Source organism: Apus apus, chromosome 1 (genome assembly GCF_020740795.1).
Source record: "Apus apus isolate bApuApu2 chromosome 1, bApuApu2.pri.cur, whole genome shotgun sequence".
NCBI lineage: Eukaryota > Metazoa > Chordata > Aves > Apodiformes > Apodidae > Apus > Apus apus.
Genome location: NC_067282.1, coordinates 134,653,532 through 134,665,559, shown reverse-complemented (window position 1 = coordinate 134,665,559; position 12,028 = coordinate 134,653,532). Strand labels below are relative to the sequence as shown.

Sequence of the window (12,028 nt, the reverse complement as noted above, 5' to 3'; positions counted from 1 at the left end):
CTACAAGAACAATCTCTGAAGAAGTTCTAGTGTTCAGAAGTACAACTCTGATTTTGCTTGATATGAGCAAATGAAGCAACTCTAGCCGAGCCACTCCTAAAGTTTATCAGAATGTTCTCTTTAATGAGGGGAAATATTATTCCCTAATAAAGCAAAAATCCTCAAGTTACCTAAACCCAGCATTATACATCAGGGTTAAACCATTTTTAGATTATGGCAGTACCTGCAAAAATCTGAGAAGCTGTCATATGAGCTGCTTACACCATCAGATAAATTTTATGCAATAAAGCACAGGAGATAATATGCTCTTCTGAACTACTTAGGGGTTGTTATAACAGAAAATTAATAAATGCAGGAGAACAACAGAACAGGGTAAAGTACCATGACTCTGCTTTCACCCTTGCTGGGGAATGCAGGACAAACAATTTCAATGTAGTCAGTATGAGTCTAAACAGAAAACCAGGGGACAGAAGTACTGTGGTAGTGAAGCCACTTCAGCACCACAGCATTATGCAGGGGGAAAAACCCTGAAAACCCTTACAGCAATGTTGGATGGCAGCCTTTGATGGCCATCAGTTCAAAACCCCACCTGCAACAGGATGTAAAATTCTCCTCCAAGCTTCAGGGATACTTGCAGATGTTTCTGTAATTAAAACCAGCCTGAAGATGCTGTAGCTGTTCTGACTGCAGTGGCTAAAAGATGTTTCTTGAAGCAAAAAAGACATATCACTGTAACACAGATGTTTTTATTAAATTTTAGTAGAAGCAAGAAGAATAAGGAACTGCACACAAGAAGAATTAGCCTTTAAAATTGCCTATTAAATAGCATTTACCTGGAAAGGAGACAAGAAAATTTGTAATTGTAATCCAAACTTCATAAAACTTGAGGGAGAAAAAAAAAAATCGATTCCAATTTCAAGCCAGAAACTGTCAAATCCAGTATGTCCACCCTAGGCTTGCCTTCACGTATTAGACCTCCAAAAGCACAGTGTACCCTCAGTTATTTTGGTGGTTTACAGCATCTCACTGGAAGCCTTCCAGCTTTGCCAAGAAGAAACCTGGAAAAACTTTTTAAATTGTTTTGGGTAATGGTTTTGAAATTGTCAGGCTACCAGCCCAGCAGACAAAGCGACTCTTTTCACCATCCAGAAGAAAGCACAAAGCCTTAATTTCTCAGCCTTTGCTACAAGCACCCTGTTGTGGGGCCCCAGCCATACCCAAGACAGTAGGACTCAGAGAGCAGTTTTGTCCCCGTTACAAACCACGCGCCAAAGAAGTGGACAGGCTCTGCTCACAGTCAGACCTACAACGGGCCTGAATCCTCTGCTATTAAATGCTGTTTCCATCCACCTGGCAAGGGCTGAGGTAAAACACAGAAGCCAGTTTTTAATAGCCCAGACAATCATGAGTTGCCAGCACCTTTCTATCACGTTGGTCCATCGCTGTTTCCATGACACCCAGAAGATGTGCAGGCACACACATACACTACTGTTAGGTTGGAAAGCCCTTAATGAAATACCTGGCACTTAAAAGCCCCTAAGCTTTGACTGTAGTATTTAGGGAGATCTTTTAAAATGATAACAGTTTTCTTTTTGCCAGAATTTGAGCCTTCTGCACCACCAGAATTAGATGGTATTTGCAAAGGAATAAAATTCCATCTATAGTTGAGAGCATGTAGCAAGACAGCTTCCTGAAAACAGTCCTCCCCTATCAAATTCTGTTGCTAAATGAATAAAATGGAATAACGGATTATATAATTATGAGACCTTTGAATAAATCCTAATTACAACACTTTACAGTAATGATTCATTTACATGGATTTTATCCTAATTAGAAGCAAGATTTATGCCAGCTGTTATGTAATAAATGTCTTTCTTTTTACCTATTAGATTTTTATACTGAGCACTCATTACAGGGAACTGACTCCAGATCCACAAAAGTTTTTTGTTTGTTTTGGGGTTTTCGTTGTTTTTTGTTTGTTTGTTTGTTTTTTTAAATTAATGCTTTCCAAAAAATCAGTGGATAGAGGCCTGTCAGCATATTATTTTGCTTCAAAGGAACAGAAGAAAAGATTTCCCTTTTAGTGGATAGCGATTTTTTTTCAGCACATACAGCTTAGAGAAACAGTAATTTCAGCTAGACAGGGTTTCTTCCTGTGGTTTTATTCCTGTAGCCTGCCATGAGCTACTCTTAACTGTGAAACATCATAAAACTCATTTCATCCAACTCTGCCACAGTGTCATCAGCTGTAAAATGAGCATCCTTAGATATTTAGGGGTTCTGAAGATTTTTACAGCCCCAGGATGGAAAGAAAAAAAGAGTTCTAAGGGATTCACACTATATTTATTTATTCTTTTAGTTTAGCCAAGCATTCTGCAGAGACAATATGAGAAGTGCTTCACAGAGATTAAAGTTACCTTTGGTATTACAAAGTTATAATTCTGACTGCTTAAAATCAAAATAGATGGTCACCCTGTCCAATGATAGCTGCAGCTAGCCAGATCATTAGAAATCCTAAGTTTGGTCTTCTTCCCACATCTACAAAAAAGGACACTAGTCCCTTCAGTTTGACCTTATACTAGCACAAAACTGCACCAAACTTTTAGAAGTTCACTGGCAATGAACAATTCAAGAGCTGGCAACACAGAGGGAATGCATCACCCAACGAGAGGCCTGCAGAGCACATCCTTGCAGCACGCTCCTCTCCCACGAATACCAGGGCTGGGAAAGGAGCACCACCACTGATGCCAGTTGTAATGACAAAGCACAGTGAGAAGCATGCCTTTTGCAAGCACACAAGTCCTAAATCTGTCAGAAAAGTCAACATATACTTTCAATCTAAGTTTCTCTGGCAGGACCCTAGAAGACATCACGGTGATAGCAGTGAAAAGACAGAAGCCACAGATTAAACATGGTACTCTGCCATAGACACAACCCTTCTTTCTCCTCACCCTAGAAGAGAGGTAGCTATTCCCCTCCCTCATCAAGTGTTGCATGCACACAACCATTAACATAATATGAAGAGGATACGTAGAATATAATTAAAGATGAGAGAAAAATAATATAACAAATATAGCCCATGCTTCTTTACTATCAGGCAGTAATTTACAAGGAGGATGGATGGAAGCTCACTTGAAATTCAATGAAGAACAGTTTAACCAAATAGAAACGTTGCTGCTCTTCCCTTTCATTCTGTGGGCACTTTAAGGGTATAGCCTCTGTCATGGTTTCAAACTTGCACACCAATATTAGACATTTTTAAATCAATATAACTTATTTAAACCTTGGCTTCATAGAATATCTATAAGGGAGTTGACAAAATTTGAGCTTCAGGTATTGAGCTAATGTTAAAAGGCTGAGAAAAAAGATCAGGCTAATTATAATTACGGCTGCTGTGCCATATTTTCTCATTTCCCAACAGATGATACTGCCTCTCTCATATTTATCATCTTCCCCTAGCGCAACTAAATGGTAGGCATCAGTAAGATCCCCAGAATCAATATACAGTTCCAGTACACACCCTAAATTTAAAGCCTGCTCTCACTGGATAATTGACTCAAAGGCCTGACAAAACATAAGCCAGAAGCTGTTGCTTGGGGTCAAAGACAAACTCTGGCCTCTGTGTGGAGTGGGAAAGATCAACACATTCATTAATAAAGTCTTCTATGAAGGCCTGTGAACAATTCCATGAAATAATAGGCCCAAAATGCTTGAGATTCAGAGAAAATGAACTCATTTTCATCTGATAACTTCTATCTCCTGATACACAGAAATGACTCAGAGCTGACTAAATAGAAGTTATGCTTAATCCTTATGCGGAACCAAACAATAGCAGATAAAATGTAATTCTGTTCTAAAGATCACAGATTACCCTACTCAGTAATATTTTCCCTCCTATACCATAGAGCTTTAACATTGAAACTCCATATAAAGTCCAACCACGGTTGTAGCAATGCAACTTCATGGTTCATACTTGTAAAGCATCTGTCACATACCTACGCCCTACTTGAAAAGTGATGGAATTACCTCACTCTCATAAAAAAAACAAAACAAGCTACAATGTAAACACTTTTGATTTCAGGGTTGAAGTATAATTTTCAAGTACATTTGACATTAACTAGTGATGGCTCTCCACTGCCCCATGCTCCTCCTAACTTCTGAGACTGTCCCCTGACCCTAACACAATTCACTTTCATTCATATAATGAGTTACAGAATTTGCCTGGATTCTGAAGTTCTCTCTTTCATCCACAGAGGCTAGACAATCAGGGTCAAGACTGACACATCAAGGAACATCTGTGGCAGACACAGCTTTTAGGAGGTACAGATCACCTGCACTATATCCATTCCACTACATAGCCACTTGCTGTTTCATTGGATGGGATAGATTTGTGCCACAAATATTAGAGAAGGCTTTGGTTTCAATACAGTACAATTTCCAAACATCTGAACAGCAGACACACCACGCACAGTTTATCTTTGTCACAATTTACTACCTTCTTCAACAGAGCACAGATGTCAGCTATAACCAGTTTTCTGTCTCCCTGGAAAATATGGAATAGTTCATTTATATTGCAGCATCACTTTGGGTGTCATAAACAAGGCCTTCCTTTCTGCCTAGAAGAGAAAATAATTAATGCAAATTTGTGGTATCTCCCAAGGTAGTTAGGAGCGTGTATCTCTCCCATCTAAGAATCATCCATGAATAACTTTGATACCAGAAAGTCTACCTTATCAAAACATGCACTCAAATGGAGATAGATGAGAATCAGACAACAAAATTTACATCCATCCCACAAGCTCCTTCATTTGTGAAGGGTCTGCAGAAAAGAGTACAAGGTGTATTTTACACAGTTGTTTCTACTATTGACTATATTTACTTGCATTCCAACAGCATGAGAAGATACATTTTGGCACACAATTCAGAGCAGCATCTTCCCTATAAGGAAAAAAAAAAGTTCAATTTCTTCTCCTAACTTGTTTGTTGGCTTTTGGTGTGGGTTTTTTTTGGAAAAAGATAGCAGATCCACCATCATCATGTTTCTGGAAAGGGCCTAGAGAAACCTGCTTTTTAACAGCTATAAATTGAAGGCCGAATCCTGAATTCACTGAACTTAACTGCTAGGCTTGTAAGGGTGCAAATTTAGTACTCTTGGTTATCCACTGCTTTGGCACTTACCTGTATCACTAAGATGTGGAAGAAATTCTGCATGCTGAGGAATCAGTTCTTCATGTCCTAATGCTACTAATTATCCCAGTAAACAGTAACTGGGAAAAGTAACAGTTAATCCTATACACATCTACAATCAGCAGATGTTCTACACTTTTTGGCAAGAAACACCTATTGAAATTATGCTTGACATTGGCACTTTGTGAGCTTTTCAAGTCAAATATTACAATTATTAATTTGGCAGCCTAGAGGGGATATAAATATTGAAGTTATGTGATGAAGAGTGATTATTTTATGGATAAGGACCTACAAGTCGAATTAAATCACTAGAAGATGATAGTGACCAATTTATCTTACATCACAAAACATTCTAAAGAAATTTAATGTTTCAAAACAAATATAATGTAATAGTGCACTCCTTTCAGTGAAAAGCACAAAGATACTAGTTTTTCATACCAGTGTTAAAAGGTGCTTGCCCTCTTGCCAGCACTATAAAAATAGTTTTTGTTAACATGATCAGTAACAAACTACCAGCTTTTCATGTGGAGCATTTGCTTAACTGAAGACCAAATATACTTGCCCATGAAGCTAAGAAAAGCAAAAAGAAAAAAGTATCCTATACTTGGAGATCATAGGGAAATTGCACTAAGAACACATATGAAGGATATGAAAATTGCCATTCTAGCTCAAGCTGGACAGACCACAAAGAGCCACATCTTGTTTCCAACAGGGACCAGGAGCCTCAAAAAAAGCCAAAATCATTTAACAGCAGGTATGTGATAACTAACTTCACACTTCAGTTTCACCCTCACACTTTGCAGCTGGAGCTTGTGCTTCACCTTAAAACATGATGATTTTTCTCCCTTTTAGAACCTTGGTATTGCCCTAATTTGCCTCACTAACTTGGGAGAAAAGCAACATATGAATATAGGAATTCCTCTCTGAAATTCAGCAATTTTTCAGACTCAATTAATTTTTACATAAAAGAGCAGTGTAGATTTGGGGTCTTTGAGGTGGGGGTGTGAGGGGAGTTCAACTTGTTGTAGTTTGAGGTTTTACTGATTTTTTTTTTAAATATTTCAGAAGATGCAGAATTAATTTTGGCGAGGAGAGTAATAGAAAAAGTGATACTGCACATATCAAAACTTTAACTTGGTCACTTCTGGAAAAAACATATATTGCAGAATTGCTGGCTAGGACATTCCTAAAGGAAGACAAAAACCTTCCTTCAACTTGCAGGAAACAAGTATATTATTTGCAGAAGAATGGATTAACAATACTAGCTCCTGATGACTAGTAGCAGGTGATAAGTAATTTCCAGGGCAATGACTATGGACAAACACAACAATTTCAGTGTACAGCAAAATACTCTTCAGGTGGTTTTGCTACAGATAGCCATTTCCATATCAACAAAAACAAATGCAATCAGAGCACATACTGGACTTTGAAAGACAACAAAATGTACTTATCACAGGCAATGATAACACTTTAAAAACCCACCTGACTTAAAAATCCAGAACCCTTTTGCAAGCAACTACAAGCACTTGAAGTCTTAAGTTTCATGAAAAGCCAAAGGACTTGGGTTTCTAAGTGCCACTTTATTATATGAAAGTATTATTGTCATTAATATTATACACATTTCCCTCTGCTCTATCCCTTGACTTGATTTCAAAATTCCATTGCATATCTCCTTTTTCCTGAGAAGACATATAACAAACAGAGTAAAACCTGGATATCAAATCAGCTAAGAGACAATAGGTAAATGTGTAAAAACTATAAAAAACCCAATACATTCATGCATGAAATCTGAAATTAATACCTTCCCCCCTTCCAAAGCTCTGAACTTCCTAATTAAATATGATTTATTTTTAACTTTTTTTACTAAAAAGAAATTAACAGTTTTTTTGTTTTGGTTGGTTTTTTTTTTTCTACATGGAAAAAAAGCATCAGGAATGAAAATGAAGAAGTAAATCAAGAGAAGATAAATGTTACTGGAAATGCTAACAGATCTACTGAGCCAAGACACAGCCTACCACAAATTATGCCAATTTTGCAAGCTGCCATCATTAGCAGAATTGGTGTCAAGTCTAGCCCTATTCTAGTAACGATGTACTTAAAATACCCGTCACTTAAGAACTCAAGATAATAACAGACAATTATTATCAATATAGTGAAAAAAAATCAACCCTCTTGGGCTGTGATTTGTTGCAAGCGTGGAGACAGGAAGCAACTACTGAGCAAGTATCTACAACACAAGCTCAAACTAGTCTTGAATGTTTTATAAAACGCAATGCAAAAGACCTGCATGAAATATCACTTCCAGTAAACAGGAGTATTTCTTTAAAAAAAGCAGAAGCAGGAAGCAAGCAGAAGAAAAAAACCCAGATTTTCCTGGCAGAATAGGATTGTGTCTTACAAATTCTTACATCCATATATTTCAGGAGAAAAAAATGCTAGTTGTAAAGCAAACAGCTACTTGAAGGTAGCATTTATAATTTTGCTCTCCAATACTAACAGCATCTGAAAGTAGATTGGTGAGGTCTTCTAACTTTCAAATCTTCCTCATCAAAACCAACCATGCAGAAGGAAAGAAGCAAGAGCACTTCAAAGCAATAGGTGGCACAAAGCAGAGCTGCCATCACAGCCAGGACTGCTTTGCTCTTTTGCTTTGGGTTCTTTAACATGCTAATTTGGCTACCCTAGGAAGCTGCCCAGTTTCCTCTCAGGAAAATGGGGTTAGGGATGCTCTCTTGTGGTCAGCTCTGCTTCTTTAAGTTGGAAAAAAAAAAAAAAAGAACAAGATGAAACTGAAATACTCCCCATTCCCTACTTCAGTCCCATTCTGTAAGCTTTAAGACACTGTTTTAAGGCCTTATCCAGCTCTTTCTACTAGACACTTGCAGGGCTGTTGGTAAACTGCACACCACGCCAAGTGAAGGTGTGGGTGCATACACGGAGATGATGACTGCATGTGCTGCCACTGCTGCTTCCCATCCATGGAATAACAGGGATAGCAGAATTACATGCCAGCTCTTCATAGGCTGAAGATCTTAAAATTCCTTACACTCAGGCTGCAAAGGATACAAAAGGATATCCTTCCTGATTCCCCCCGCCCCTCCTTTTTACCCTTCTAGCTGTGAGTCTGGGCCTGAACAAGCTTGCTTTCCAAACTTTGTACACATAACTGCTCCAATATCTAAACCTTATGTGAACTCTGCTTGAATGTTACCTGGGCATATTTCACTATAAGATGCAGCAGGGTATGAATAAAATACAAACTGTGATGGCATCATCAACAAGCAGGGAACTGACAGGGGAGCACCCTCAACACAAGCCTGTTTGCCAAGAAGCCCAAGTAGATTACATAGTGCACAACATCATCTATTTTGTTGGTAAGTTGTCATACAGCCACTGTAACTTTCCCTCCGTGAAAGAAGACAGGGGTACAAAAGAAACAATTAAAAAAAAAAGAAAAAAAAGAAAAAAAAAAGGAACATCATTCACCTCACATCTTTTAACCTCATTCTGAACTTTTTCTTCCCATAAGACCCAGATTTACAGCACCATCACAAAGTGAAAGCTGCATCCATTTACCCTCCATGCATACCAACATCCAGCTTCTTCTGGTATTTGTATCACCATGGACCAAACCACAAATGTTCCTGCCTGTTTTGGGGAAAATACAGAACCTACCATCAAACTCTGAATGCCAGTTTGACACAAACACTTCCGGCTGTGTTGAATTAATTTAACTCTTGAGGCAATTGTTCTTAGCCAAACACCACCAAGATGCAGAGCTTACGGAAGTTCAAAGCAAGAAAAGTAACTTAAGGAAGGAAGAATTTAGCGTTAAAAGCCATAAATACATAACAGTTATTCTACAGTCTTTCAACCTAGCTTAGAAATGTCAGGCATTTTGCTGAAAGGCATGTGCTAAACAGACAAAAGAAATGAGAATATTTGGTTTTCCTCACAATAACTCCAATCTTCCTTGCTTCTGGTGAAACTAACACTTCATTCCATTAGAGAATACACCTAAGCAAACGTAGCCAAGTGAGCGGCTGGTGTTTTGGGTACGTTGAGCAGTTGGAAAAAAGGAAAACAAGTGTGACAGACTAGGGATAAGTCGGGGGCGAAGAGGAAAAAAGAGTTACTGCTGAGACCTAGCACTTGTGCCTCACAAATTAAAACCCTCAAGTCATATCTGCTTTCCCATCCAGCTTTCTCTTGTGTAGGAAATCTGACATCTTGCTGCCATTGACATATGCATTCCTTTCTGCAGCCAAAAGCTGAGCTTTCTACACAGTGTATCAGCTGTCAAGCTGTCAAGACAACTACCATTCACATCACTGCCACATCACTATTGTTGTCCTGTTAAAGCAGAAAAGCAGTTGTCAGTAATTTTCTGTCAAATTCAAATATGGAAAGGAAAACAGCATAAATCACTGTGAAAGAGAATTCCCAGCTGGAGAAAGAAAAATAAAAATAAATTACAAGCTGAGCATAAAATTATCCCTCCTCCAAATATTAACATGGATAATTGTAATACTTGGAATAAAGAAAAAGTTATTCCTAAACCTGATGTGTCAGGACAACAAATTGCCACAAGGAAGACACTTCCATATGTTAGAATTCTGTACAGTTAGATTAATCTCAAGACTAAAATGAGTAATAAAGAAAAAACACAGCCTTCCCCTAGCGGAACACTTACTGAAAATAGCCTACTGTACTATTTGGATCACGGATGTTCTCCTGGGATGAACTGAAGTTGAAATTCCAAACAGTAGCAAAAGCAGTCTGAAGACAGAATGAAACACATATAAGTACCACCTTTCCACCATGGATAGACACAAGGGAACTTCAAATACAAATATACAAAATCTGTTGGAAAAGAACCAAAGGTTGTCATCTGCGGCTAATGGTTCCTTCTTCCACCATAAATTACTGCCTTTGGAGCAGGGACAGCAGAACAGGTGTTGAATTCACACTTCAACAGCTGTAGTACAGAGTATTAAGCATGAACTAACTGATTTATTTTTTGTTAATCTGCCAGGTTGTGACCACTAGAGGAACAGACCCAGAGGCCACTCTACAACCTCTGCTGTGGAGGCCATTGTCTCCAGCAGACAGCAGGGTGGACACAGCTAAGACTGGCAGCCTCTCAGATCCTCTCAGCACGAGTCTGCTGATTATCTACTACATGTCTTTTCACATTAATTCCAAGTATTTGTTCTCTAGAAGCCCAAGCCACTAATCTCACAGGTAAGTAGTGCTTACTAGGGAGAATCGCCTTCTAGAGTTCACAGAAAAGAGCAAATTCAAGGCACTGAGTTACTAAAACAATTAGACTCAATATTATCCTAGCAAGAAAAACTGAGTTCTCTAGCTTAATGCTTCTATGATTCTGTTGATGTACTCTAGATGACCCTGCTCTGGCAGGGGGGTTGGACTAGATGATCTTTCGAGGTCCCTTCCAACCCCTATGATTCTATGATTCTTATCCAGAAAACAGCTACAGACGAGTCAAGAAATCCATAAAAGGGTGTGTAACCAAACTGCAGTCAAGCAAGTACTGATTTCAAGGAAATCCATACCTACACACTGTGCTATAAAGCTATGTAGTTAGAAATTCACAAAGTCATCCCACAGCATCAGTGACCTCTTACCAAATTTGTGGCTTGATACCAAAGTATCTGAAGTGAATTCACATGGGAAGCAGCTGTCCCCTCTCTCTTAATAAAAGAGACAAAGCAGCCTCTCTCAAAGAGGAAGCCCCTCTTCCTCCACTTGAGTCTGGGAGGATGAGCTTCTTCCCTCATTTTCATTAACTTCAGAGACTAAAAGAACCTCATGGAGGTAAAGAGAAAGGAGATCAGCTCAAAACATCACTAAAGAGAAGCAGATACTGAAGAACTCAAGCAATTTTCTTACATTGCTCCACCCAACAGTATAAAGACTAAGTTTCCAAAAAAGTAGAAATTGTCTAATCACAAGAGTGTATCAATCGTCTTTTCTTTAGCCTTCAGGTGATTTTCAAAGCTCTGTCCCATTAGACTTTTTTGTTCATCTCCTACACATTGCATCAGAAGTACTGCCAGGTTCCTCCAGTCTCCCAAAACTTCACAAAAAACAGTCATGAACTGGCAAGTTTGAGCACACACGTTCTGCTCAGATCTACACATCCACTTGTCAAGAAGGAATTCCCAGTGCTCTGCCCCACCAAACAGGAACACTACAGTGTCATATGATGCCACCTACATCTCTTCCTGCTCAGGCTGCCAATCCTCTCTATCCCTGAGATCAAGGCATCAAGAGGCACTCAGGTTCTCAACAATAATGGGAAAACTCTTTCAAAACCTGAGATAAGTTGCATTAAAAGCTTCACAAGCAATAGCACGAAAACACTAGAAAACAGATATCACAGCAATGAGGAGAGTTCTAAAAACGAGTTAAAAGCAAAGTTGCCAATCATCACCTGTACTTGAACGAAACAGTTCAGAAAAATGTACCATCTCCCCTTTGACACTCCATTCTCTCCGAACACACTCTCCTCAGGGAAGAGAGGGGGTGGGAAAGCCAAGCACTATAAAAACCTGCTTGAAGGCTGGTCAGGGACCCCGGGAGCCTGCCCGGGGTTCCCTGCAAGCCAGGACCACGGACAGCGGCCCCGGCCCCGCCACGGCGGCTCCAGCACCGGGAGGATCCCCGGGAGAGGGAAACGGCTCCGGCTGCTTCCATGCCCGGGAAACCCTCGGCATAAGCAAACGGCTCCCGCTCCTCCAGCGCCCGGGAGAACCCCCCGGGAGAGGGAAGAGATCTGGCTCCTCCAGCGCCTGGGAGAACCTTCGAGTTCAGGAAA

General features: G+C 39.5%; 1 protein-coding gene across 4 annotated transcripts in view; it reads right to left on the bottom strand.

Annotated features, from left to right (window-relative positions):
• KIAA0930 (KIAA0930 ortholog) overlaps nt 1-12,028 on the bottom strand; it is a 79,214-nt gene that overhangs the window by 42,937 nt on the left and 24,249 nt on the right. Inside the window, exon 1 of one of the 4 annotated variants that reach the window (XM_051608938.1) lies at nt 4,496-4,513. The exons of the other annotated variants lie outside the window; for them this stretch is intronic. The gene's annotated coding sequence lies outside the window, so the exon portion shown is untranslated. Of the gene's footprint in view, nt 1-4,495; nt 4,514-12,028 lie in introns of those variants that run through there. 4 annotated transcript variants of the gene reach the window in all.